Raw genomic sequence first — 25412 nt, 5'->3', positions numbered from 1 at the left:
TCTGATGCTTTGGGGTGGGGGTTAAATGAATAATTCATGAAGGCAAGAACAGTTTACACAAAGCATTGCAATTTTGCAATCATCCCTCCCCTCCCCTCTCTCTTTCCCCCACCCTCAAAGAAGCCCCGCAAGACTACACTTAAGGCAATCAAGTCTCTGATATGGTCCTTTTGACAGCAAAATGATTTTCAGCAAGCAACACGTTCATCATAATGTTGAGCATATCCATCAGGCTTTTTTATTTAAAAAAAGCATGCCCAGGACAGGGGTCTATGAATAAGGCTGCTTTCCCTCAGTGGGATTCAATCCAATCCGCTTCTAAATATGTATAATGCCATAACATTAAAGCTCTGTAGATTGCCATCAGTCCTCCTGCAGTTTAATTTCATCAGCCTTTCGAAATTCAGATCAGCAAGCACTTTCATCCACAAAAGACACCTCAGAATTGAGGCTCCATAAGCAGGCTGCAAAATGCACTTATAGGATGCATTTTAAACCTACAGCAGAAGGGAGGGGGGAGCTTGTCTGCAGATTAAATACACATACTGGAACTTCGTTTGTTGCAGGTTAATATGAAGCCCATGATCAGTTGATGTTTTGGAACTATGCTAAGTCTGAACCCAAACTGATTCTTCCGCAAAGAACATAGCAAGTACCTGATGAAAAATTCCAAAATACTGGCTGAATTGTTCAGGTATGGAATGCAGGAGAACACCACAATTCTAATTCTAACAACGATTTACTGTTTTTCCAGGGAAAAACTTCATTACCTTCCTTTTTTAGCCAAGCAGTTAAGATGAACAAATGTATCACACTTTTCTCCTTTTGAAAATAAGGAATTTGGAACATTTAAAAACGTAAGTTATCTGGCAATGCTATACAGCGTCACACGGCACAGAAAGTGTGTAGATTCTGCCCACACAAGGTCACTATTTAAAATGCCCTGTTAAAAAATGATAATATTCCATTTTGAAAAGAAAAATAAACACATGGGAGATTTTAAGCAGAAAATGACAAGGCTATCATATGGGACATTAGATTAAAGAGTTTCTTTGTCAGTCTTAATTCCTGCTTCCAACCCCATCCTCCTATTAAGCTATAAACATGGAAGGGAATTGAACTGACATCTGAAACCACACTGCCTAGGTTCAGTGTTTTAATTATGCTTCCTAGACTCTTGTGGGGAAGGTTCCTCCACACCATTATAAGCAGTTCTCACAAGTTAAGCTCTGTGATTAAAAAACTGCCAAAGAGGACTAATTCTCTAGAAATGGTAATCACAGCTCATACGCTTTCAAGATTCTTCATGCTTTGTTATGTTTAATTTTGTTTAAATTTGGTGGTCTTTTAATACACATGGCCCTACGAAATTTTCAACTTTTAAAAGGGAACATTACCTTGCAATCCCATTGCTAGCCTTGCAGCAATTAAATTGAGATTTTGGACAGTTAACACTTACGAACCTGAACAAGTAGATTCACGTTTGGTTCAGGAAGGCTCTCAGGTCGCAAGAGGGAAATCAGTAATTGCATGTTGCAGCATACCTGTAATTGCTGCTTACCTAGCCTAGACCGTCAATTTCACCAGTTAGCACGTGTTAAAGGGGGGGGGGGGTCGTTTTGCAAACCGTGCTTCTCTACCACCCTCCCTGCTGCAAATCTGCTTACTGAACAAACAAGGCGATTCTGAATTATATGCACAACAGACCCCCAACTCAACAGTATCATCATACTACTATAACTCCTTGTGGATTATCAGCCTGCCCTTCCTTCCACCACAAGCTCCTTCTCCACATGACCTAAGCAGCTGGAAAGTTTTATTAACACAGAATGAACATTAACTGTTTAAATGCCAAGCAGCAGGAGGGGCCATCCTATGTGATTTCAGAGCATCTCCAGTCCAGTCTGGCTGGGGGGGGGGGAGAGTTCAGACAAAAAACCGAGACGGCCAGAGGATGATTTGATTAAGACCATCTTACCTTAAGTCAAAAGGAGGCCTCTAAACACTAATGCATCTCTGAATCCAAGCTTTTAAGAAGGTTTCCAGTAACCATCTGGGGGAATAAAAATAAATAAAGATAGTTAAGATCCCCTGAATGTGTGTTTTGCTGTCTGCAACTCCTCCTCCTCGGCAGCAGCGGCGGCTCCCTTCTGCTCTCAAAGGCAGCCCCGCTGATATGTTTCAAGGCTTGACACGGGGAACTCAAAAAGGGATCAAGCGCATAAATGTCATTTCCTCAAGGCAGCTGCTTCAGCTGCAAAGGAGTTTAATCTGCTTGGCCTGCCGCAATCCTACCTAATTGAAGATTTAATCCCAGCAGCTGCCCGGTGGTGTCATAAAAGGCAGGGCTTTCATTAAACGTTTTGGGAGACACTGGATTCAAATCCCCCAACCATATTTAAAGGATTCTTGCTTTAAATAAACAGTTACAGAGTTCCACTCAAAAGTCTACAGTTTTTATTTTTATTTTTATTTTTTTTAAAAGGGTGGGTGGTGGGGAAGAGAGATTTAAAAACCGAAGAAAAAACTAACACAAGCCTGTCGGGCCAAGCTCTCTCTGCTCTTGGAACAAGTTAACCTCATCTCTTATACTTCTGAGCACAGGAACAGATGGAGCCTGAAAAAGTTTGGTTTGCAGATCCCAAGTAAAGGAGAGGTCCTTCCTCTGCCCCTGCAATGGCCAAGATTTTCCATCATCTGCATATTTCTCAAGGCACAAGGGCAAAAAAACTGAAGTGGGGTGTGCAAAGCAGAGAGGAAAAATTATATGTCACAAAGTGGACTGCAAAAAAGAGAATTCCATTCCTGTGTTGAAACTACAGAAAAATGAAGGCAGCCCAATGATCTAAAGTAGTACAGAACTGGAAAACAAACTTTCAGTAATGTCATTTTGCACTTATTAACCTCATTCCAAAAACCTGGATGGGTGTGCGCACATTTTTCACAAAACCTCTTTTTTTTAGTCTTTTTTCACCATCTTGCCCCACTCGAGGCGGCAAAATTGCTGCCATTTTCCAATATGCAAAATGCATTCTTCTCATCTTGTTGAAACATCCCTAAGGTAGTAATAGACACACACACAAAAAGTGTAACACCTATTAAAAATGATGCCCAATACAGTCAAAGTCTATGTGCCATTTCTCTGCTTTAACCCTTTTGCTAGAGGCTCAATTTAATAAACAAAGGCAGCTTTAATAATTCAGATCTCACTTTGCAAAAAGATGCAAGGGGGCTGTCAGGATCTTCCTGCAACACAGTACATTTCTCCAGCCTCTCTGAGGCTTTGCATATATTTAAGTCTGTGTGTCTTGCTTTTGGAATGCTGATAACTTCAGTGTTCTTTTCTGCTCTTTAAAGGATTAAACGTAACCACGCAGGCATCTTTATTAGTGCATCAGGCACCATTAAACTGTTAAGGTTCTCTTCCAGGGCTGGAGAAAAGAAAAAGCTACAGCCATTAAAATAAAAATTAAAAAATCCTCACAACCAAGTGTTTGGTGGTTTGTTTTTTGTATATTTTTTTACAGCATTTCTTATATAATTTGGAGCAAAGATACAGAACCAAGGAAAAAGAGGCTTCAGTTGCTGTAAACACTGATATGTGGGTTTTTAATGATTACAGCCCAGCAGTATAACATCTTCCCCAAAGACACACAATTGTGATTGATGATAGCCATGTTCAAATATATAAAAGGATGTCACATAGAGGAGGGAGAAAGGTTGTTTTCTGCTGCTCCAGAGAAGCGGACATGGAGCAATGGATCCAAACTACAAGAAAGAAGATTCCACCTAAACATTAGGAAGAACTTCCTGACAGTAAGAGCTGTTCGACAGTGGAATTTGCTGCCAAGGAGTGTGGTGGAGTCTCCTTCTTTGGAGGTCTTTAAGCAGAGGCTTGACAACCATATGTCAGGAGTGCTCTGATGGTGTTTCCTGCTTGGCAGGGGGTTGGACTCGATGGCCCTTGTGGTCTCTTCCAACTCTATGATTCTATGATTCTATGTTACTTTTTTTAAAAAAAGAGTACTCTTTCCATTGCTATAAGAAAGCATTCCCCCAACATGCTCCCATTCTTTCAACCATCTTTAGCTTTCAGTGAAAAATTCATCACTAGAGAAACACATCATCAATTGCTACCATCCCAAAAAAAGACACCTTAAGCCAGGATTACCTGGATTCCATAGCTAATCTGTGGCCCTCCAGACAGTAATGGACTCCAACTTCCAGCACTGCTGACCACTAGTCTGGTTGGCCGGGAATGATAGGAGTCTGAAAACCTCTGGAGGGCCACAGATATTCCCCACCTGAAGGCCCCCCCCCCTTTCTCGGTTGGGGGGGGCTCAGTCCTAGAGTGTCTGTATTGCATGCAAAATGTTCCCTGGCATCTCCAGGTAGGGAAATGCAAGAGAACCTTGTCTGAAACCCTAGAGAGTTGCTGCCAGCCAGAGTTGACAATACTGAGCTAGATGACTCCAATCAACTAGCATCAAAACCTTTAGGCTCCCTCTGTCTTCAAGCAAATAATGCTTCAGGTACCCTGGACAGTTTCCATTAATGGCTGGGTGGCAGACTGGGAAAGGAAAGCATGTTCAGCTTGATTCTGCCTATTCTATTTCTCCCTGAAAATGCGGGGAAAGGCAGCATTTCGGATCTAATCCAATTTAGGATTTGCTTTGCCGGAAGATACGCACACACAGACCAGAAGAAACACAATTCTCTTTGTGAAGCTCAAGCCATCAGAAGCAAAGAGTGACTCAATCTGCTGGTCCAGTCCCCAGTGTTTTTCTGTTAGAAGGAAGAAACTTCGCAAGAGAGAGGGGGAAAGCCTTTTATCTACAAGGCAAGGGACAGGACATGGAAAAACTCTGCCCCTAATCCGCCAGGAACATCTCCTGAACACGTCCCGTCCGTTTAATAGGCCCTGCAAAGGACCCAAGTTCCAAATAAATTGTGCAGCTAAAGATTAAGATCTCCTTATCAGATCACAGCATTGTAGATAAAGCCAGGAGGTTACTGGTTTTAGCTTACTTTGAAATACATTGGTTTTATTTTATTTTATTACACGGGCAATGATATGTTTCTTTTTAACTAGAGAGTTCAGTTTCAAGCAGTCTGTATGGACAGAATCCAATTAAATCTTCTAAGTAGAAGGTAGCTTTCACACCCATGAAAAATATATCAAAGGGAGAAGCAGAGTTCATAATTGCTTGGATATTCATCCAGCAAAGATGGCTGCTCTACCAAGAAGAACATTTATTTTCCTTGATCTTGTAAGCCCTGGTTTCATTTATGCCTCGGCTAGGCTCTTTATATTCTCATGTTAACAATGGGAGACTCAGGGCGAAATCTGAAGATAAATTCCATCTGGATCCCCAGTGCCCACAGTAGGTAGCTCCTACGCATTGTTGGGAGAGTTAATACGATATGTTTCCACTGTTACAATACTCAGCTCTGGTTGACCAGCTGTAAGGCAGGGGTCAGAAACTCATAAGAGTAGACAAGACTTGTGGAAAGACAAGTTAAGCAGGCTTGGGTGGATTTGGACATAGGATAATAGAATGGTAGAGTTGGAAGGGTCACAAAGGGTCATCTAGACCAACCCCCTGCGATGCAGGAATCACAGACATGTGATAGGAAAAACTACTCCCCAATTTGCTTGCCCAAGCTGGTACTAGTCACTGCTTACCCTTGGGGCCAGATCGAATCCAGCAAACGTTTATTTATTTTAATATTTTAAAGCCATGCTTTCATAAAAAACATCACAAGGCGGCATATAACCTGAAAACACAGTGCTACGATAAGAACGTTAAACGTATCAGTGGGAGCTGGTTTTCAAAGAATGTAATGTATTTCCATACATTAATAGCTCACCTTTCATCCATCATGGAACCCAATTTGGTACAGAGCAGGAGTGGAGAACCTCTGGACCCCCAGATGCTGCCAGCCAGACTACAACTCCCATCAGGCTTAGCAAGCACAGTTAATGGTCAGGGATGATGGGAGCTGTAGTCCAGCAACATCTGGAGGTCCAAAATGTCCCCAGCACCAGGGTAGAAAGCGCAATAATTAAAAGACATTTTGTCTGAGTGCCTGAAATCAGCTGGAGTTGAAATGGAGGTCGTGCCTGTTACTGGTGTGAATGCCACGTTGCACAAGGCTTTTAAGAGAAGAGTTCACCGCATATATCACACTTAAGCGAGGCATTCCAAGATGTGTTAGAAATGGCTTTAAAAGCTGCACATACATCATTCCCAGAAACGGCTGACACTTTCCAGAAATCCAGCTCCTTTACTTTACTTTCTCGGAGGAGACATTCTCCAGCAACCTTCTTTCCCCACAATCCAGAAACTTAGTTTTAAAAACAAATCACGGGTCGGTATTTATTTTAAGTCAGAAACTGAAGTGCCCCAAAGCCTCAACTAGTTTTCCCCACTTGCAACTTCATGCTGCTATTGACTCTCAACTTCGTACAGTCTATGAGATTTCAGAAACTATAAACAAGCTGACTTTTCGAACACTTTAGCTGTTAGTGAAATCATGAATTAATTAGCACCCTTCCAACCGTAAGAACCCAAAAAGCACTTTAAATTTTAATACAGTACAGCAAAATGCAACTGGAGTTGTTTTTCCCCCGCCTGCATTTTCCATCTAACCTAAAACCACTCCATTTGGAAGAGAAATGTCAAAGATCTTTAAAAAGGGGCCCAATAGGGAGGAGGAAGGGATCTTTTGAGAGTCAAAGGAGACATGATAGAAGTGCCAAAAACAAAAATTCATCTCTCTTTCATAATGCTAAAACTCAGGGCTATCCAATGACGCTGAACGCTCTGCACAGTTAAACTCAGGAACTCTCTCCAAGAGTAGGCAGTCCCAGGATGACTTTAGAAGGAGACACAAATTCAGGGTCCATGTGGCTATTAGTGACTACTGGCCACAATGGCTATGTCCAGCCTCCAAGTTGGAGCCATTATGCCTCTACATGCCAGTTGCCACTGCCCTCTGATCCTTCCTGTAGGTTTCCCATAGTTGGCATTTGGTGGGCAGTGTCAGAAACTCAGACATGGTGCCAAATGGCAGCTTAAATCTAGGTTATGGTTGCCAATGGGGTGTCTATTCACCAGGGGGCTTGGGCCAGATGATTCCAGCACTACGATTCTATGGTCTCAACTACATTGCTTGACTGTAGCTTGCTCTTACAACAATTCACTTGTCCAAGTACTCAAGGAAAAGAAACATATACAGTGGAAATGGAATTAACTATGGACTAAGGAAGAGGTTTTTGAACGGTGATTGCCAACCTGGTGCCCAGAAATCTCCATGTAGTCGCAACTGGACCAGCACCAGAAGCAAAATGTGCCTTGCGCCTGGCTAATTTCTAACACTGTGGTGGGCTACTGTAGGAACAAGACTGGATGGACCGCTGGTCTGATCCAGCATACTTGTCTTATGTTCTTAGGGGAGAGAATCTTTGTCATCCCTTAATGGTTGAATCATATCAACCCCAAGGAGTTGTCTTTATTGTTCCTCTTGAGCAGGGATCAGCAAACTTTTTCAGCAGGGGGCCAGTCCACTGTCCCTCAGACCTTGTGGGAGGCCAGACTATATTTTGGGGAGGGAATGAACAAATTCCTATGCCCCACAAATAACCCAGAGATGCATTTTCAATAAAAGCACACATTCTACTCATGTAAAAAAATGCTGATTCCCGGACCATCTGCAGGCCGGATTTAGAAGGTGATTGGGCCGCATCTGGCCCCTGGGCCTTAATTTGCCTACTCATGCTCTTGAGCAATTCATGAAATGGCCAATGAGTTTTCAGGGAGCATTAATTCTGCTTGGATTCCAGGCTAAGGCACGAGGAGAAACCTGCAGAATTGTTTAAATGACATACCCCTCCCCTTTTAGCTCTTATAAGAGCACAGAAGAGGGCTTACAGGAAAGTTTAAATGGATGCAACTAATACCAAGGCTCTAAAAAAAGGACAACCAAAAGACCCATTCCTGTGCCCTGGAGCGGTGTTTCCCATTTTACCACTTGAAGTGGAACAAAAAGAGCTGCCACCTACCTACTCCTGCCAATGCTGTGAGCCCTTGCTGCACCCAACACTGGAGAAGCAGCACTGCCATCAGAACACATTTTGGGTAAGTTGCACAGATTTGGGGTGACATGAACATGCCCAAAATGGGAGGCACTTCTTCACGATTGGTGGAGGCGGCAGGGCACCCATGGCTGGTCAGGCTCTCACTGTGCCCCCCACTGATCTTCAAAGTAAAACATTACGTGAGTAAGGGCCGCACACAACAATATGGGAGGAAGCAGGTGCTCCAAATTTCCTTGTCCTAATTGTAGCACCCTGCTTGTGGTTAACGCTTAGCTGGAATGAAATATTCAACGCAGCAATAGAGAAATTAAAATAATAATTTATTTGTCAGACAAATAAATATGAGGCACAGTGGTATATGGTTACCAAGCTCTGGCCTGGCCTCCTGCCATTCTGGCCAGCACTTATATTTCCTTAATCCAGCCCCCTTGCTCCTCCTGTGGCTGCCTCTGTCCAATCAGCCTGGTTGAAATTCCTATTGGCTGTTTGCTAGAACCAATCACAAAAGATACACCCATTTCCTCTTGTCCTTTTATGGGAAACAAAAAGATATATATTCTTCTATCTATAAATGACAAATAAGTAGTAATATATCTTACATGTGTCTCAACAAGGAACCTTAATTACCAGCTCACCTCGCCCTATTGCCCTCCAAAACAAATGGTTTAATCTTAAATTTTTATCTTAAACAGATGTCAAGGATCTTGAATTCACATCATCATTGAAAGATCTCCTTCTCTTGAAGGTCTTTTAAACAAAGGCCTGACAACCATATGTATGCTCTAATGATGTTTCCTGCTTGGCAGGGGGGCTGGGCTGGTGGCTGATGGCCCCTGTGATCTCTTCCAACTATATGAAATAAGAATCTAGCATAAGGATTTAACATTTCTTAGCTTCTAATTCCTTTGCATAATTACATTTAAGCCAATATATTTAATACATAACATAGATAGCCTTTTAGAAGAATAAACCTTTTCAAAGTAAGGAACAGTTTCCAGCCTCAAAATAGAAAGAAAGAAAACCTATCTTCTCCAGCCAAGCCAGTTGCCTTTTTCACTGCTCTTGACCTTTCAACCTTAGGAAAATATGGCTCAAGTTGAATGGGAGGCACATGGTTTTATTTTACTATTTACCCACTCTTAATTATGTTTTTCTCTGCTTTTTTATCTTCTGTAATATGTAGGGTCAGTGTAACCTTGGCTGTCAGCCTGTAATTCCCTTTGACTTTGAGAATTGTTTTCTGCTATATATCAGGGGGCCCCCTTATCCAGGAGAATAAACATCTTGCCAAGGTTCTTAGGCAGCTGGTCTTCTGCCTGGCATGAACATTTGAAAATCTTTAAGCTCATTTTAAAATACAGGCCCTGATCAAGCCTCAATAAAAATGCAGGCTATGATTAGATGCCTCATAATGCCTTTAATAGAACCCAGAAACGAACAGGAAGCCATTGCAAATGATACCGATATGGAATGCAATGGTCTATGAAGCAACTAGATTTTGCACCAGCTATAGTTTCTAGTGTGGGTCCAAAATTTGCTTCCCCATTTCTCAGGGCCATTGCGCGCACACGCACACACACACCCGTTGCCAACTGAAGAGCCATTTTAAAAACAAGCTATCGAAGGGTCCAGCAGAAACCGGTACACTCCACCTGTCCAAGGCTGTCTCAGTCTCAAAATTGGGCCTGAACCCAGATTGGAAAGGCTCCAGAATTGTAACAGGGCAGTATAGCACAGCAGAGTTATCTGGTTGTTCAAGCAATCAACTGAAATACAACCTGCTTTAAATTAGTACGCGTGAGCTAACACTCAGTAATGACGTTAGCCATGAAAATGCATCTAGGCTATTTCTAGGAAGTAAAATGTAGAATCTACCAAGCTCCGTGCCAGCATGCAAGGGCACACAATGGATTATTTAGAATATTTATATCCTGCCATTCCAACAGAAAATTCATCAAAAAACAAATATAGTAAGAATGCACCATAAAAAGCACTAACAAAAAAATCCCACAATTTCCTTCCTAGGACTAGAGACTTACTTTTTAAAATGGAAACTTAGGGTCTCAGTTAAGACTTAAAGAATGCACTTTTTTTTGTAATTCAAAGTGTAACACAATTAAGAAGAACCGGAGGAGCTAATACCTCCCTAACTTCTTAAAAGCTAGCAGAGGCTAAAGGCCAGCCCATTAATGTCTTCTAGAACAGAGGAGGTGGGGGCGGGGGGGGAGAGTTTACATCTGCAGCCCAGGATTATGCATTCAAATAAGCCATAAAGCCCATCTCCAGAATTTCATGCAAAACCCTGTACAAATACTCGTGGTTCAGATCTAATACAATCCTATGCCACCTACCTTTCCAGATTAGAATTCCTCCAAGGCAGTTTACGTATTAAAATAAAGAGGCCGCCAACAGAGTTAAAGAGGGTGTTTGTGTGCACACTCCCAACAAATTCTGTACAACGTAGTCGATAAAAGTTCGTGGAGAAAGATCCTCACAGCTGACGAACACTGCCTACTTAAAACCCAACCAAAACAGCTTCCCCCAAAGTTGGAAGACTCGGCACATATAAAAGGAAGTCCTTCTTCATGCAGCGCATAGCTGAACTATGGAACTCCCTCCCACAGGACGCAGTGATGGCTACCAACCTAAATGGGCTTTTAAAAAGGACTGGACAAATTCATAGAGGAGATGGCTATTGATGGCTACTAGGCATGATGGCTATGCTCTGCCTCCACAGCTGGGAAGCAGTAATGCGTCTAAATACCAGCTGCTGGAAACCACACAAGGGAGAGTTGTTCTTGGGCTTGGGTCCTGCTTTCTCATAATGGGCACCTGGTGGGCAACTGTGAGAATGGGATAATAATAATAAATAATAATATTTATTTATTTATTTATTTATTTGTATCCCACCCTCCCCAGCCGAAGCCGGGCTCAGAGAGGCTAACAATAAAAGTAACACAACATTCTAAAATCAATTCATTTTAAAATCAATTCAAAATTCATGGCAACCATTGAGCTAGAGTTCTGCGAGGATTACCAAAGGAGGGAGTCAGGCTGCGCCCTGACCAAAGGCCTGGTGGAACAGCTCTGTCTTGCAGGCCCTGCAGAAAGATGTCAGGTCCCGCAGGGCCCTAGTCTCTTGTGACAGAGCGTTCCACCAGATCGGGACCACAGCCGAGAAAGCCCTGGCTCTGGTTGAGGCCAGCCTAACCTCCCTGTGGCCCGGGACCGCCAAGATGTTTTTGTTTGAAGACCATAAAGTCCTCCGTGGGACATACCAGGAGAGGCGGTCCCATAGGTATGAGGGTCCTAGGCCGTATAGGGCTTTAAAGGTTAAAATCAGAACCTTAAACCTGATCCTGTACTCCACCGGGAGCCAGTGCAGCTGGTATAGCACCGGGTGAATGTGATCCTGTGGCGAGGACCCCGTAAGGAGTCTCACTGCGGCATTCTGCACCTGCTGGAGTTTCTGGGTCAGTCTCAAGGGCAGGATGGTGGACTAGGTGGCTCATTTTGGATTTGAGCAGAAGAGCACCCTTCTCTCCTGCGGTTTCTAGCAACTGCTATTCAGAAGCATTGCTGCCTCCAACTGTGGAGGCAGAGGATAGCGATTGTCACTAGTAGCCATTGATAGCCCTCTTCCTCCATGAAGCAGATGCCTCAGCCCCCTGGTACAGCCACAAGAACCAAGAGCTCTTGAATAAAATGTAGAACTCTGCACTGAACCCTGAATATAAGGTTTTGAGCAGACAACCGAAAAGTCTGTTTCCTCCAGAGTCTGGGGAAAGAAAACGAATGGAAACATACCCAATCACTTCCGAGAATTAATCACTTAAGCAGTGCACCCATTAAACAGGAAATGTGTCCAGGTTCACACATGACAGGCAGAAGCAGGAGGTGTGGAAGCCAGTCAGATGCCAGGCTGCTGTCTAGTTTAAATACCAAGCCTGACAAGGCATCAGCTGATCTCCAAGCTGAGCAAATCTCATTGCCATCTGAAAAAGCGGGGGGGGGGGGGGGGGAGAGAGTCCTGAGCACTCCCAAAATATGAGAGCGTCCAACGTTCCTTGTTCTGCTGAGCTGGAACAGATAAAAGGATTTGCTTTGAGAAGCCTAATTCCAGAGTAAAACAGCGAGCTTCGTGGCCTAGAAAACGCTGCATTTTTAATGAGTCCTCTGCCTCAAATGGAGGGGGGGCACTCAGGCAGGGTAAGAGAATGAAATTGCCTGCTGAAAATTCAGCGAGAAAGCCTCCCGAAATCGGAGGCAGAGGGTTGTGGTGGAAGGAGCTGGTAGCTGCCATCCCAGCAGGCTGCCTTCGATGGGAAGGGTGGGAAGCAGGGCTGACGTCCATCTGTGCCCCTGAAAGGCCTGCTCAATCATGCTGGGCTTCTTGCCACTGAACTGTTTCCATTCCTGCTGATTATAAGAACCATTTAGCTTTTAAGGACGGATGCCAGAGTTTGCTTTTCTTCCCCTCTTCCCTCCCTGTCCCTCTCACCTTGTATGCCGTGTCTTTTAGACTGTCTGTTATGCTGGTGCGTAGAGACTGTATTGTTTTCACAAACTATGCATGTAAATCATACCAGGAGCCACTCTTCCGGCTGAAGAATGGGATACAGAGGCTCTAAATAATAATAATAAATACTGACTTATTCAGAGGCTTTTGGAGGTTAAGGCTGCAATCCTACGCACCAGGTGTGGGGGACCTGTGGTTCTCCAGGTGTTGTTGGACTACCAGCTCCCATCATCCCTAGCCATTGGCCATGTTTGCTGTGGTTGATGCTGTGCACAGTGGGGGTCTGCTTCCGAGTAAACAGGCGTAAGATGGCTCATGATGGATAGCTCAATCAGAACATGAGACTCTTAATCTCCAGGTCGTGGGTTTGAGCCCCACGTTGGGCAAAAGATTCCTGCATTGCAGGGGGTGGGGTTAGATGACCCTCGTGGTCCCTTCCTACTCTACAAGAATGATTCTGTGATTCTAAGACTTAAGTGCCAAGCTTCTCAGTGTTGCCAGTGCTTGCAATCACAACAGGACAATGCTGAAAAGCCAGTGTGGCGTACAGTGGTACCTCGGGTTAAGTACTTAATTCGTTCTGGAGGTCTGTTCTTAACCTGAAACTGTTCTTAACCTGAAGCACCACTTTAGCTAATGGGGTCTCCTGCTGCCGCTGCGCCGCCGCTGCACAATTTCTGTTCTCATCCTGAAGCAAAGTTCTTAACCCGTGGTAATATTTCTGGGTTAGCGGAGTCTGTAACCTGAAGCGTATGTAACCTGAGGCGTATGTAACCCGAGGTACCACTGTACAGGTTAGAGTGCTGGACTGGGACCTGGGAGACCAGTGTTCAAACCCCTACTCAGCCACGAGGCTCACTTTGTGACCTTGGGCCAGTCACTGCCTCTGTGTTGTTATGGGGTGCATGGGTGTGGAAAACCGGTATGCCACTTTGCACCCCTAAGAGGAATAGGTGGGCTTTAAATGCCACAAATAAAATATATGCTTGGATAGCACAGGTGGAAACTGAGAGACAGGAAAGCACCCATTTCCCATTTAAGCAGTGCTGCTGTTGTGCTGATCGCTAATGAAGTTGCCATTTTCAAACAAACACACACATTATCCACCTCCCCCTTACAAAGGAACATTGATAAAATAATCATGACTTAAAAAATAGCTGACCTACTTTACACAGCCACCCAGGACTCAAGATGCGCTGGCATCCACCATCGTGCATTAATCATTGCACCAACAGGACATGCCCCCCGTGGCAGGCTGGGACTTCGCTCCTCCTCACTTGCTAAGGCAGCTTCACAAACCCAACTAAAGCCCGGAGCCAGCTGTCCGAGCCCGTCGCAGACATGTTACTATTTAATTCATAAAAAGCTGCGGCAGCATCTGTGTTGGAATGGAGCTTAGCGCTTCTTTTGAGTACCAGCCAGGGAGCTTCTCGGGTTTGCCGTAGCTAGAGGGGCAAGAACACAGTGAAGAATTCCCAGGATACTAAAGAAGAGGTTGCTGCAGATTAGGAGTTTGAATCTTACCTGATAATTAGAAATACTAATAATTAATATTAATAATAGTGAGGTGGCAACTCCAGGCATACAGAAGTCAGAAACACACGCTTGTAAGAATATAATTGGGGCCTGCTGCAGATTGCCCATCTGGTTCGGCATCTGGTTCTCACCAGCATGATGCCTGTGGCAAAATTTGAGCAGAAGAACACTCTCCCCTATAGTGGTTTCCAGCAACTGCTATTCAGAAGTATGGCTGTGGGCAGAGCATAGCCATCATAGCTAGTCGCCAGTGATAGCCTTTCTCTTCCTGTGAATTTGTCTAATCCTCTTTCAAAGCCATCCAAGTTGGTGGCCATCACTGTCTCCTGTGAAAGTGAGTTCCATAGTTTAAGTAAGTGCTGCATGAATTTTGTCTGCCTTGGATCTTCCGGCATACAGTTTAGTAAGATATCAAATAGGTTTAGCGTTATGAATTTTGTCCAAGTGTGAAGGTGTCCCAAACATCTACAATTAAAAATCAGGGCTTGGGCAAGTGTGACAGCAGGACATGCCACCATAAAGGCTGGCCCAAACAAATTCCCACAAGTCACCCAGCCTCAATGAAAGGCTCTAGCAAAGCTCCACTAACAAGGCAGCTCTTTCTAACAGTCACCACTTGGTTGCACGGAGATGAAGAGAAATTGCAAGAGCTGACTAATGCATTATCTTTGCTTGCTTCAAATCCAGAGCCCAAGGCCACAACTGTGGATTCTGCAGGTGCAACAGCACCTTTGATGTCTCCTTTTGATGTCCAAGAAGCCTCTAAGCTCCCCCTACTCGCTCTCTCCCCCTAACCCTCTTGGTCTTGAGGTGGGGAGGTAGTTACATTATTATCCCTTGAACTGTATGTGGGAATGAAGGAGATTGCTGGAAGAGTGATGCTTTTTACCACTTCTTTCAAAGGCTCTGAGAATACTTACATGGAAGAAAGCAGATTCGTAAAGTGTTCAGTCTGGCCAAGATTCACATTCATTATGACAAATCTACACAGAATCACCTATCCTTAACCAGGCGAGTTGGTGTCCCTTAATATCTGTGGCAGGGAAAGAGGGCAGGTTCAGCCCTTGATTACAATTCAGAGACAGTTAACCTGAAGAACAGTAAGAGCTGTTCAACAGTGGAGTCAACTCCCTCGGGAGGCTGTGGACTCTCCTTCACTGGAGGTGTTCAAGCAGAGGTTGGATGGCCATCTGTCTTGGATGCTTTAATCAAGATTCCTGCACTGAAGGGGGTTGAACTAGATGACCCCTGGGGTCCCTCCCAACTCTACAATTCCATGAAGCCTAGTTGTTCCTTGTGAAATAAAGTGGTTTCGCTTCTCTGTTGGCAAGAGAGCGGAAAACGCAGAGGTAAGAAAATGGTTCTCGTATTTTATTCTCCTTGCATGTTGTTTGGAAAAGCATCCTCATCTGAGAAGGTAACATAAAGAGGAGATTTATGCCTTAAAAAGGAGAAAAGCTTCTTACAATTCAAAGACAATGCTGGGCAGAGAGCAGGAGGAGATTAGTCCCATAGATTGAGATGTGGAGGATGGATAACACAGACTTCCGGATAGGACTAAACAGAAAGGAGAAAGGGGAAGTGGGAAACGGAAGCATTAAGGCATTATAACCAAGAAGCTATTTGCTAAAGCTGTTTTGGGGAGTTTGGTTAGGTGCCAAAAACTGTCTTTGTTTAGAAGGATTGGAACTTCCAGAAGGCTGAGGAAGAGGGCTTATCAACATTGTCTACTGCACCAGCACTGTCCCCTTCTGTTGCTGGTTCGTTTCCTCTAGAGGAGAGGAGAGGAGAGGAAGCCACTGGAAGCCATCTAACCTGTAGAGAGGGCACTTCCCCTTAGAACCTCCAGAGAGCTTAAAAGCTATTTCTGCACCCAACACAAAACAGCTCTTAAGGTCTCCCAATTTGCACAATTTCAACCAGATGGCCTTCTACCGTGCAAGGTTGCAATCAAACAAGTTAAATGTGCATAAGTTGTGATCGCACTGTATATCCAATTTATTTGGTTTCCCTGTATTCCCCCCCCCAGCTCCTCACATACATAATCCTTGCAATCATTAATATATGTATTATCTCCATCCAAAAGGATTGTGGAAGGCTATCTTTAGCACAGATTCTTAGGCATGCTTACTGCACTAAAGGAAAATCCACCAGAAAAGTAATCACTTATTATTTCTGCTACTTGGCTTAGTTTGTAATTCCATTCTCTGCACAGATTTTCGTTTGACCTTATTATTCCTGCAGAAATAATAATGACTACAAAAAGAAGAGTTACTGCAGAACAGGTTGACACAACTTGAGACCGCCAACCGAACACAGCCCTCTAGCAGCAAAACACACCTGGTACCTTGAAAAACAACATCTGGTTGGTCACAGGTTCTCTTGACTGGCTACTGGACAAAACTGAAGCTAGCAAACCAATTCCTCTGTGAGTTTATCAATCTAAAGCAGGGTTGTGATTTTGTCTTGATTTATTATTTTATCTTTTGTAAACCGCTTTGAGGGGTTTTTTTTACAACCAAGCCAACGACCCATCTAGTCCAGCACCATGTTCTCACAGTTGCAGACCAGCTGCCTGTAGGAAACCAATAAGCAGGATTCAAGCACAAGAGCAGTCTAGTAATTAGCCACTATAGCAAGGCAGAACTCCCAGATACAAGGTAGTACACTCCTGCACAATGGATGCTAGGGACTAAGGCTGGGTATCGTCCCAAAACGTGATATCGGTTTCATTGTTTTTGACCTGGCAATATATTGTGAATCATGGGGGTTTGTGCGTGCACGCGCGGTGCAAAAATCACAGTGTGGAAAAAACTGTGAAGCCAGCCAATGCCTCTACATTGTTCCATCCTTATTTCAGACATGGAGATATATCAGTATATCGTGGTATTTAGCTGGTGATATATCATGCTGTTGAAAACCAGGTATCGCCCAGCCTTATTAGGGACTCACAGTTAGTGCCTATCTCCATCATGCTCTCCTTGAGAGTTCTCCAGGAGTATCCTTAGCTAGACACTGTTGGGAAGCAGAGTGCTGAACCTGATGGACACTTCATCTAGTCCAGTATAGCCAACCATTCTGCTTGTTTTGCATCATGCAAGGCTTTGTTTGCACCAGCGCCTAGAGGACTCCAAATTGATTAGAGGGGGCAGCGCACTTTTTGCAGCAGAGTGGATGACCTAAAGAACGTCTGCCTGCAAGTGGATGTGGAACATAGCAAACTGACACAGCTCCACGCTCCATTCAGCTCAGACAGGTTGCAGGGGGTGGGGGTGGGGACTGTTGAGAAAGGGGAGTCTAATAAGAGAAAGGTAAGTGGCCAGGTTTGAAAACAGATGTGCAGCTACGAGAGCAACCAGGTCACACCCGGCCACACTACGGAAAGCACCCTGATAGAATCAGCATTGTAAACAGAAGTGCTATTGTCAAAGAATCGATCCGATAATAAAAAGAGCTAAGGGACAATTGTCTTGCAGAAAATTACTGCCAAGGGCTGCCAGATTCAGGCTCTGTGCGTCTTTCTGGGCTATCGGCCAGCTGCTAATCATTATAGGGCCTTGGCTAATTTTGAGCTCTGCAAATAAACTGCACAACACCATGGCCTGTGCAAAGTTCTCTCCTACCACGTCTTATTAAACCCTGCTGTGTGCTTTAGCTAACCTACAGCTTGTCCACAGAGGCTGCAATATTAATGCAAACATCAGGGAGCCACTGAAGCTTCACCAGACACACCTGTTAACACGACTGGTGTGTATTTTCCTCCTGAAAAACGGAAGCCGGTACATTAATTTTGTCTCGCATCTCACGCCAAGGGCAGAAAATGGAGTGCAGATTAAAAGACTAAGAAGCCCATTTGCTAACCTTCTAGTGCTGCCGCAGCTTAACATTTATACAGCACCGTGTGCTAGACACTGTACATAAGACACACACAAGCCTTGCAGTGGAGGGTGGAGGAGAGCTCACAGTCTATGTTAGCCAGACAAAGAGATGAATGGTGAGAGCGGTCCACAATGGTAAGAGGGAATCAGGTGTCACAGGAGGCCAAGAAACAGAAGTGAGAGTGTGCCTCATAAAAGGATTGGTTCAAGATGTGAGAGGGGAAAAGAAGCAGTTTGGGAACATTTGGGGGGGGGGTGACTCAAATCCAAGCAACCAGGTCAGAATGAGAGGCAGAATGAGATCTGGTGTGGTGCAGTGGTCAGAGTACTGGACTAGAACCTAGGAGACCAAGGTTCAAAGCCATACTTGGCTGATCTTGGGGGCCAGTCACTGCCTCTCAGCCTAACCTACCTCACAGGGTTGCTGTGGGGATTAAAGGAGGAGCCGGAGAACCATGTATGCCACCTTGAACTCCTTGGAAATAAATGCATCATCATCATAATGCTAACAACAACAACAACAACAACAACAACAACAACAACAACAAATAATGTCAAAGGGCAGTCATGGAGTCTGTGTGCAGTAGAGGGAACAAGGAGGGTTGCTAAGGAGTGACTCTGCACCACATACACTGGGGCAACAGAAGTGAAGCTGGATCCTGCAACAAAATGTTGCAGCATGCCATGATTTTGTTCAGACACCCAGTTGCCTCATTGCATCCCTGCTCCTCTCCACAGTCAGTCAGTATTCTATACCCATGGAAAAGAGCTGGTTCTTATTGGTTGGTGGGAGGCTCTGAGTTGTGAGGTTGACCCCTATGCCCAGCCCAAGCTATATTAAAATATTTAGATTTGTCCACTCATGTCTATAGGTAGCTCTCACTTCCACCTCTGGAAGAGTTCACCTACCTAGACAATAAAGGGGGTCTATTTTATCCTTTTAATATCCAGGTAACTTCTCTCCTCCTTTTTCCAACCTACTCCACTGCATCCCCCTCCCACCCAGTTCCCATATTTTCCCGTCTCAGTCAGCCAATGTTCCATGTCATGGAGTCCTTATGCCATAGGTGGTCCTGCCCTCCAGAGATTTTGGACTACATCTGCCATCATCCTTGCCCATTGGCTGTGCTGCTTGAGCCTGATGAGCGCTGTTGTCCAAACAACCTGGAGGGCTTCACATTGTCTACCCTGCCATATGCTGCTGTTTTGGAGTTCCCCCTTATAGACTTTCCTTATTATGGAAACCTTGAGGTTAACCAGAGTCTTCAGTGCTGCCTCCCTTGTGTTAGGGTGATGTAGTTTTGGCTGCGCTGCAACGTGAACACAGGAAGACTTGAATCAGAAATATAGGGGACGATGGGCTGTAACATCAGGGGTGAGAACCTTGGAGTTAATGTTGGGTGCCACAAGGCAGTGCAATTCTATCACAACACATTTATCATAATGCAGGTATTGTGGCGCTGTTTCTTCATCCTATAAAAAGCATGATTTGCTGCCAATCAATGGCTAAATCAGTCATCAAACCACTGTTCACATCATGCCTAGTTAAAGGAGATTGTCTTTTTCGGCCAGGATTCTAGCATCACGGCAAACGACATCACACCTAGCACAAAATTTTATATATTTCTTAAAGTGCTTTGTTCAGTTCTCAAGCCAGCATCAACCAGCAACAAGAGAACAGACTGCTTGCTGTCAGTTCTCTCCAGGACCAAGCCCTGCATTTATCAATCAGCTGTGCAAGAAAAGCACAGCAGCAAGTATTTCCAGAAATACTGACCCATTTTGGCTGGAGGAAGAGGAGACCTGAATTCCTCAGGCGGTGCTTCTCACCATCCAGGATAAGTATTCGGGCGCCGCTCAATATGTGAGCAAACTGCTTAAGCAAATTTATTGACTGCATTTATATCCCACCTTCTTCTCCAAGGAGCTCAAGGTGGCATACATGGTTCTTTCTCCAAGTCCTCATTTGATCTGCACAACCCCCCTGTGAGGTAGGTGAGGCTGAGAGGCAGTGACTGGCCCAGGGTCACCCAGTGAGCTTCGTGGCTGAGCAGGGATTTGAACTCTGGTCTGCCAGGTCATAGTCTAACACTGCAACCACTACACCACACTGGCTCTCAAATTGCAAAGGCAATTTCGCATAAGAAATATTAATGATACTGCCTCTGATTAGTCTTGCTGTGTGCACATGTGTTGAGAAGCCACAAATGCCCAAATTCAGAGATTCTCTGGTGCATAATGATAATGCGCTGCCATCAACACATAGGTGCCACATTATTAATAGTACTTAGCATTTATATAGCAGTTGAACATGTTCAAAGTATTCTGTGTATATTATCAAATGTGACCACAAAACTACTGTAGGTATTACTATTCTCAAACCTAGTAAGCACAGGCAAGAGACAAGATTTCAACTAGGGATTCTTAAGGTTCCCCTGTCAGCATCTTGGTTATTACCAATGTTAGAAATTAGCTAGGCACCAGGCACATTTTGCAACGGGCATGGGTGCAACTGGATCTCTGGATGCTGGGCTGGTGACAGACATCTCCATCCAGCTGGCCCTTTCAGCTAAGGCTGCCGTGCATCCAGACATAGCCGAAGTACAGAAGTCAGAAATTTGAAATTGAGATTTTGAAAAAGGAAAGAAAAAAAAGCAACTTTGGCTCAAAATAAAATAAAAACAAAAACCTTTGTGTCCAGATTTTCACTTTTTTAAATATGGCAACCCTAGGTAAGCAGAGCTTATTTACTGCATTTATATCCCATCTTTTTCTCCAAGGAGTTTCCCCCCCCCCTCAGTTAATCCCTATAATGACCCTGTGAGGTAGGTTAAGGGGCTGTGACTGGCCCAAGGTCACCCAGTGAGCTTCCAGACTGAATTGAGATTTAAACCTGATCTCCAATATCCTAGTCCAACACTCTAACCACTACACCACACTGGCTTCCTATGGGGCAGCTATATAAATTAGGTAAATAAATATGGGGAAAGCAAAATGTCACTTTAAGAAGAGTCTAAAATATTTTCCTTGAAGCTTGAATTTGTTTTATTTGCTTCGAGATTTTCTTCTTTAAAATACAAAGTGGTATAAAAATAATAACAAATTCCACAGGAAAAAAAGGTGCCTAGCTATTTCATTGTGGTGACCATAACTTAAGTTTAAGGTGCCATTTGGCAATTAGCTTATTTATCTGAGTTTCTAACACTGCTAGTCAGCATAGCTGTATGATGCTGCATCTGAAGGGAATATGGATGTGCTGAGCTGCATCTGATGGGAGTTGTCATCCAAAACATCTGGAAGGCTGCAGGTTGATGGAGACTGTGCCACACTATACCAGTTCTAGGAATTCTTATTCCTACACGGAAATACTTTCCCCATACGAGTCTGGAAAGACGCAAGACCTAAGCACACCTTGCCGTCACCTACAATACAGACCATTCACAGCATTTCCAACACTGGTTACATCAAATGAAAGCAGCGCCACTTTATAAAACCACATATCCCCTCCCCCCCCCACATTGTGACACCCACGGCTCCCCAAAGAATACTTGGCATCGTTTTTGGTAATAGGTGCTAAATTAAGACCAGGAGAGCTGCCTTGTTTTTCAAACAGCTCCTCTCCAGCTAACTCATGCAACACCATTTTTTCACAAGGTTCACTTTGCTGCCTAGGTCCTGAGAGTGCAGGTGCTGGCACCACACAAAGAGCTATTCACAAACTTGATCCCAAGCCCAGACTACACCTGCACAGCAGTGAAACAAACACAAAGGTGCAGCTCTTTTGGCCAGGTGGGCAACCTTGGAGATTGCAAGTTAACAACCCCCAGAAAGTGCACATCACTTCATACCTAGTTAAGTCAGGCTTGCAAATTATCTGCACTCCAGTTTACTAATGCACCATAAATTCTTCCATATGCTTTGCTAATTACCTTTCTCAGGGTTGCTAAATTTTCATCCTTTAGGCCACACAATGCACCAGCAACAAACCCAACTGTTTAACAATGATGCGAGCATCAACATCCCAAGTGGACAACATCTTTTTTCTGTGAAATTCCAAACGCTCTGCTCTCCATTTCGAATCTAGATTCTCAGAGACTGCAGCCAAAGAAATGTGAATTTCACATGGAAAAGGAAAGGAACAGATAGAGTATCCACTAAAAGACTCAAAGACAGTGCAACGGGTGCAACTGAGACTACTAAAAAAATTAAGTCCCAGGCAACCCCAAAATTCAAAGTGTCCCTCCAGCTAGAATCATACAAGGCCAGGACACAGTGGATGGAAATCTTGCTAGCCACTGGATTTGCCCATTCAGACATACTGAACCCTGACATATCTCCTCCTATACACCACAAAAAAACCTGCAAGTTTTTGGCTGTTACCAGCACCAAAACTGTTATCTCTGCAGTCATCTTGAGAATGTAAGAGTTTTGCTAGATCAGGCCGATGCCCCTTCTAGTCCAGCATCCTGTGGCCAACCAGACGGCCCAAAGGGAAACCAGCAAGCAAGACCTGAGCACATGAGCACTGTCCCCTTCTATGGTTTCCAGCAACTGTATTCAGAAGCATTCCTGCCTCCAACCTTGGAGGCACAGCATAGCCATCATGGCTAGTAGCCACTGATAACCTTCTCAGAACAATCACAACTAGAGGAGTCTTCCCCATCCTGGTGCTGTCCAACTGTTGTAGACTACAACTCCCATCAGTGTCAGGCAGCACAGCCATAAGGTCTACTCCAGCACAGCCGTATGACACAGCGTCTGATGGGAGTTGTAGTCCAAGACTGCTAACGGGCAACAGGTTGAGGAAAGCTGGGGTGCCCTAGCACTAGAGTCAGGCAGAGCACTGAAAGAAACATATTTTGAGGGTTGTTTTGTTTTTTTACATTGTAAGGCTCTTGGGGCAGACTCCTGCCTCCCTTTGCCAAAGTCACTTTGCAAAGGGCTACCTGCACATTGACACAGCCAACACTAACGCAGCTGTTACCCACCATGTTTCTTGAGGGGAAGAAAAAGAGTTATCCAGAAGCACCCAAAAAAAAACCTCTGACTCCTGGGGCAAGGAAAGGGAAGAGCTCAACAAAGGCCAGCTGTGCTTGTTGTGCATTGGGGGGCAGCCATGGGTCCAGCCCAGTCCCAGAAGGAAGGCCAGACCCTAACCATGTGTGTTATGAAGGGGGTGGGCAGAGCACCCCTCCAAGAAAACAAAAGCCCTTTTTCTCAGAAAAAGGTACCTCCTCTCTCTCTCTCTCTCTCATTTGTATATATAATTTTAGGGGAGGGAATGGAAAGAGGACCCCCCCCTCAACTTCAACCTATAGTAAAAAGGGGGGGACTGTCCCTCAAATACATAAGGTAGAAAAGTTACTGGGAGAGAGCAAGCCACCCACAGACACCCCGCAATCCTTTCCTAGACTTGCTGGCCTCCTCTAACCCCCTCCCCAAATACTGAGAAGACCTTCCTCCCCAAACACCCCCAAATGAGGAGACACCCCTCCCCAGGAGGCAAAAGAGGGAGACCCACCCCTTTCCTTCTGCCAGCCCACCCACCCCATTTGGCTCTTCCAGGGGAGAAAAGGGCGCCGCACCCACAAACACAGCACCCCACTTTTGACTGGCTGCCCTACCGCCTCACCCTCTTACCTGCGCGGACGGGTCCTTGAAACACAGGGTTTTTTCCGCTCCCCTCCGTTCTCCTCTGGGGCAGCCCGGCCCAGGCAGCCACTCAGCAGGAGAGAAAGAGAGTGAATGAGCGCGCGCGGAGAGCGGCAGCAGCAGCAGCAGCCTCGGCAAGGAGACGCCGCCCCCTTCCAACTTCCCGCGAGAAGCCACACAGGCAAGGAATGAGGGGGCGGGGCCGCAAGCGAGAGCTCTCGCGCCGTCAATCAAACCAAGGCACCCCGTCTATTTGACGTGTGCAAGGATGGGAGGGACGGAGGCCGGGATTGCTCTTTACTCCTTCCCTCCGGCTCTTCGGCACGGAAGCCCAATCACAACACGCCAACAGCTTGGCCAATCACAAGTTGCTCCGCCTCTGCCAGGGCAAAAGAGGGGAGGAAAGAGAGGGAGAGGGAGAGGCGGGCCTAGGGTAGAAGAGCCGGCCAATCGTGAGAGCGGTTGGCGGCGCTTTAGCCAATCGGATAACGCGGAGGTCTGCGCGTTTTTTCTCTCTCTCTCGCCTTGATTTGGAGCCCGCAAAGTGATGCTCTGCTTCATTTTCACCTGTGCAAAAAGGAGGAGGGATTGGATGGATGGAGAACCAGCTTGGGGGGAAAGAGGGGTTTAAAGGGTCGGGGACCACCCGAAATGCGGGGTGCAGGCAGCAAGCATGCTGTCCTTCTCAGCACTGATTTGCATATGCAAATTAATGGGGAAAGTGTCATTTTACTTCGTTTTGAAGATGTGGAACTAAAAACAGCAAATGTATTTCGCGGTAATCAGAGTTGAGCCAAGTCAGCCACATCCATTAATGTCAGTGGGGCTACTCTGAGTGCGGCTGACTTTGGCCTCAGCCGGTAGGTTGGAGAAAAGGGCGTTAACACGGTGACTGGGCCCTTCCACGCCCTTTGCAGCCTCATCCAAATGTACACTTACTAGCTGCATACCATCCAACATTTCTTCGATGAAAATAGGAACATCCTATTTCATGATAGGACGCGGGTGGTGCTGTGGGTTAAACCACAGAGCCTAGGACTTGCCGATCAGAAGGTCAGCGTTCGAATCCCCGCGACAGGGTGAGCTCCCGTTGCTCGGTCCCTGCTCCTGCCAACCTAGCAGTTCGAAAGCACGTCAAAGTGCAAGTAGATAAAGAGGTACCGCTCCGGCGGGAAGGTAAACGGCATTTCTGTGCACTGCTCTGGTTCGCCAGAAGCGGCTTAGTCATGCTGGCCACATGACCCGGAAGCTGTCTACGGACAAACGCCGGCTCCCTCGGCCAATAAAACGAGATGAGCGCCACAACCCCAGAGTCGGTCACTCGGCTGGTCTTCCGTCAGGTCACGACTGGACCTATGGTCAGGGGTATTTATTTCATGATAATGATAATGATATTTATACCCCCACCCATCTGACTGGGTTGCCCCAGCTACTCTGGGCGGCTTCCAACATATATAAAAACATAATAAAATATTAAATATTAATAAACTTCCCAATACAGGGCTGCCTTCAGATGGCTTGGGAGTCAGATAACTCCATAATATCCACATTTCTCTGATGCAAATTTGAACATCAAAAGGGAAAGCGGGACATTTTGGGATAAAATCAGAGGAGGGCACTGCATTGGAGAAGGTTGCTTGCACAAATTTGGTGTGCCTGGCATCCAAAATTTGCCAGTAATTTTTGCTGCAGGGTAATATTTCTCCCTTGTTATCTTACCAAGAGT

At 45.1% G+C, this 25412-nt stretch overlaps 1 protein-coding gene across 3 annotated transcripts in view; it reads right to left on the bottom strand.

The window, feature by feature from the left end:
- GLCE (glucuronic acid epimerase) overlaps positions 1-23810 on the bottom strand; it is a 60216-nt gene extending 36406 nt beyond the window's left edge. For 2 of the 3 annotated variants that reach the window (XM_079953021.1, XM_079953020.1), the window contains exons 1-2: positions 23675-23810; positions 1979-2053 (exon numbers count right to left, since the gene is read on the bottom strand). The gene's annotated coding sequence lies outside the window, so the exon portion shown is untranslated. The remainder of the gene's footprint in view (positions 1-1978; positions 2054-23674) is intronic. The other variant, XM_079953023.1, reaches the window with a different exon arrangement.
- Positions 23811-25412: the final 1602 nt, after the last annotated feature.

This window comes from Podarcis cretensis (assembly GCF_951804945.1).
Source record: "Podarcis cretensis genome assembly, chromosome: 14".
Classification (NCBI taxonomy): domain Eukaryota; kingdom Metazoa; phylum Chordata; class Lepidosauria; order Squamata; family Lacertidae; genus Podarcis; species Podarcis cretensis.
This window is presented reverse-complemented; position numbering and strand designations above follow the sequence as displayed.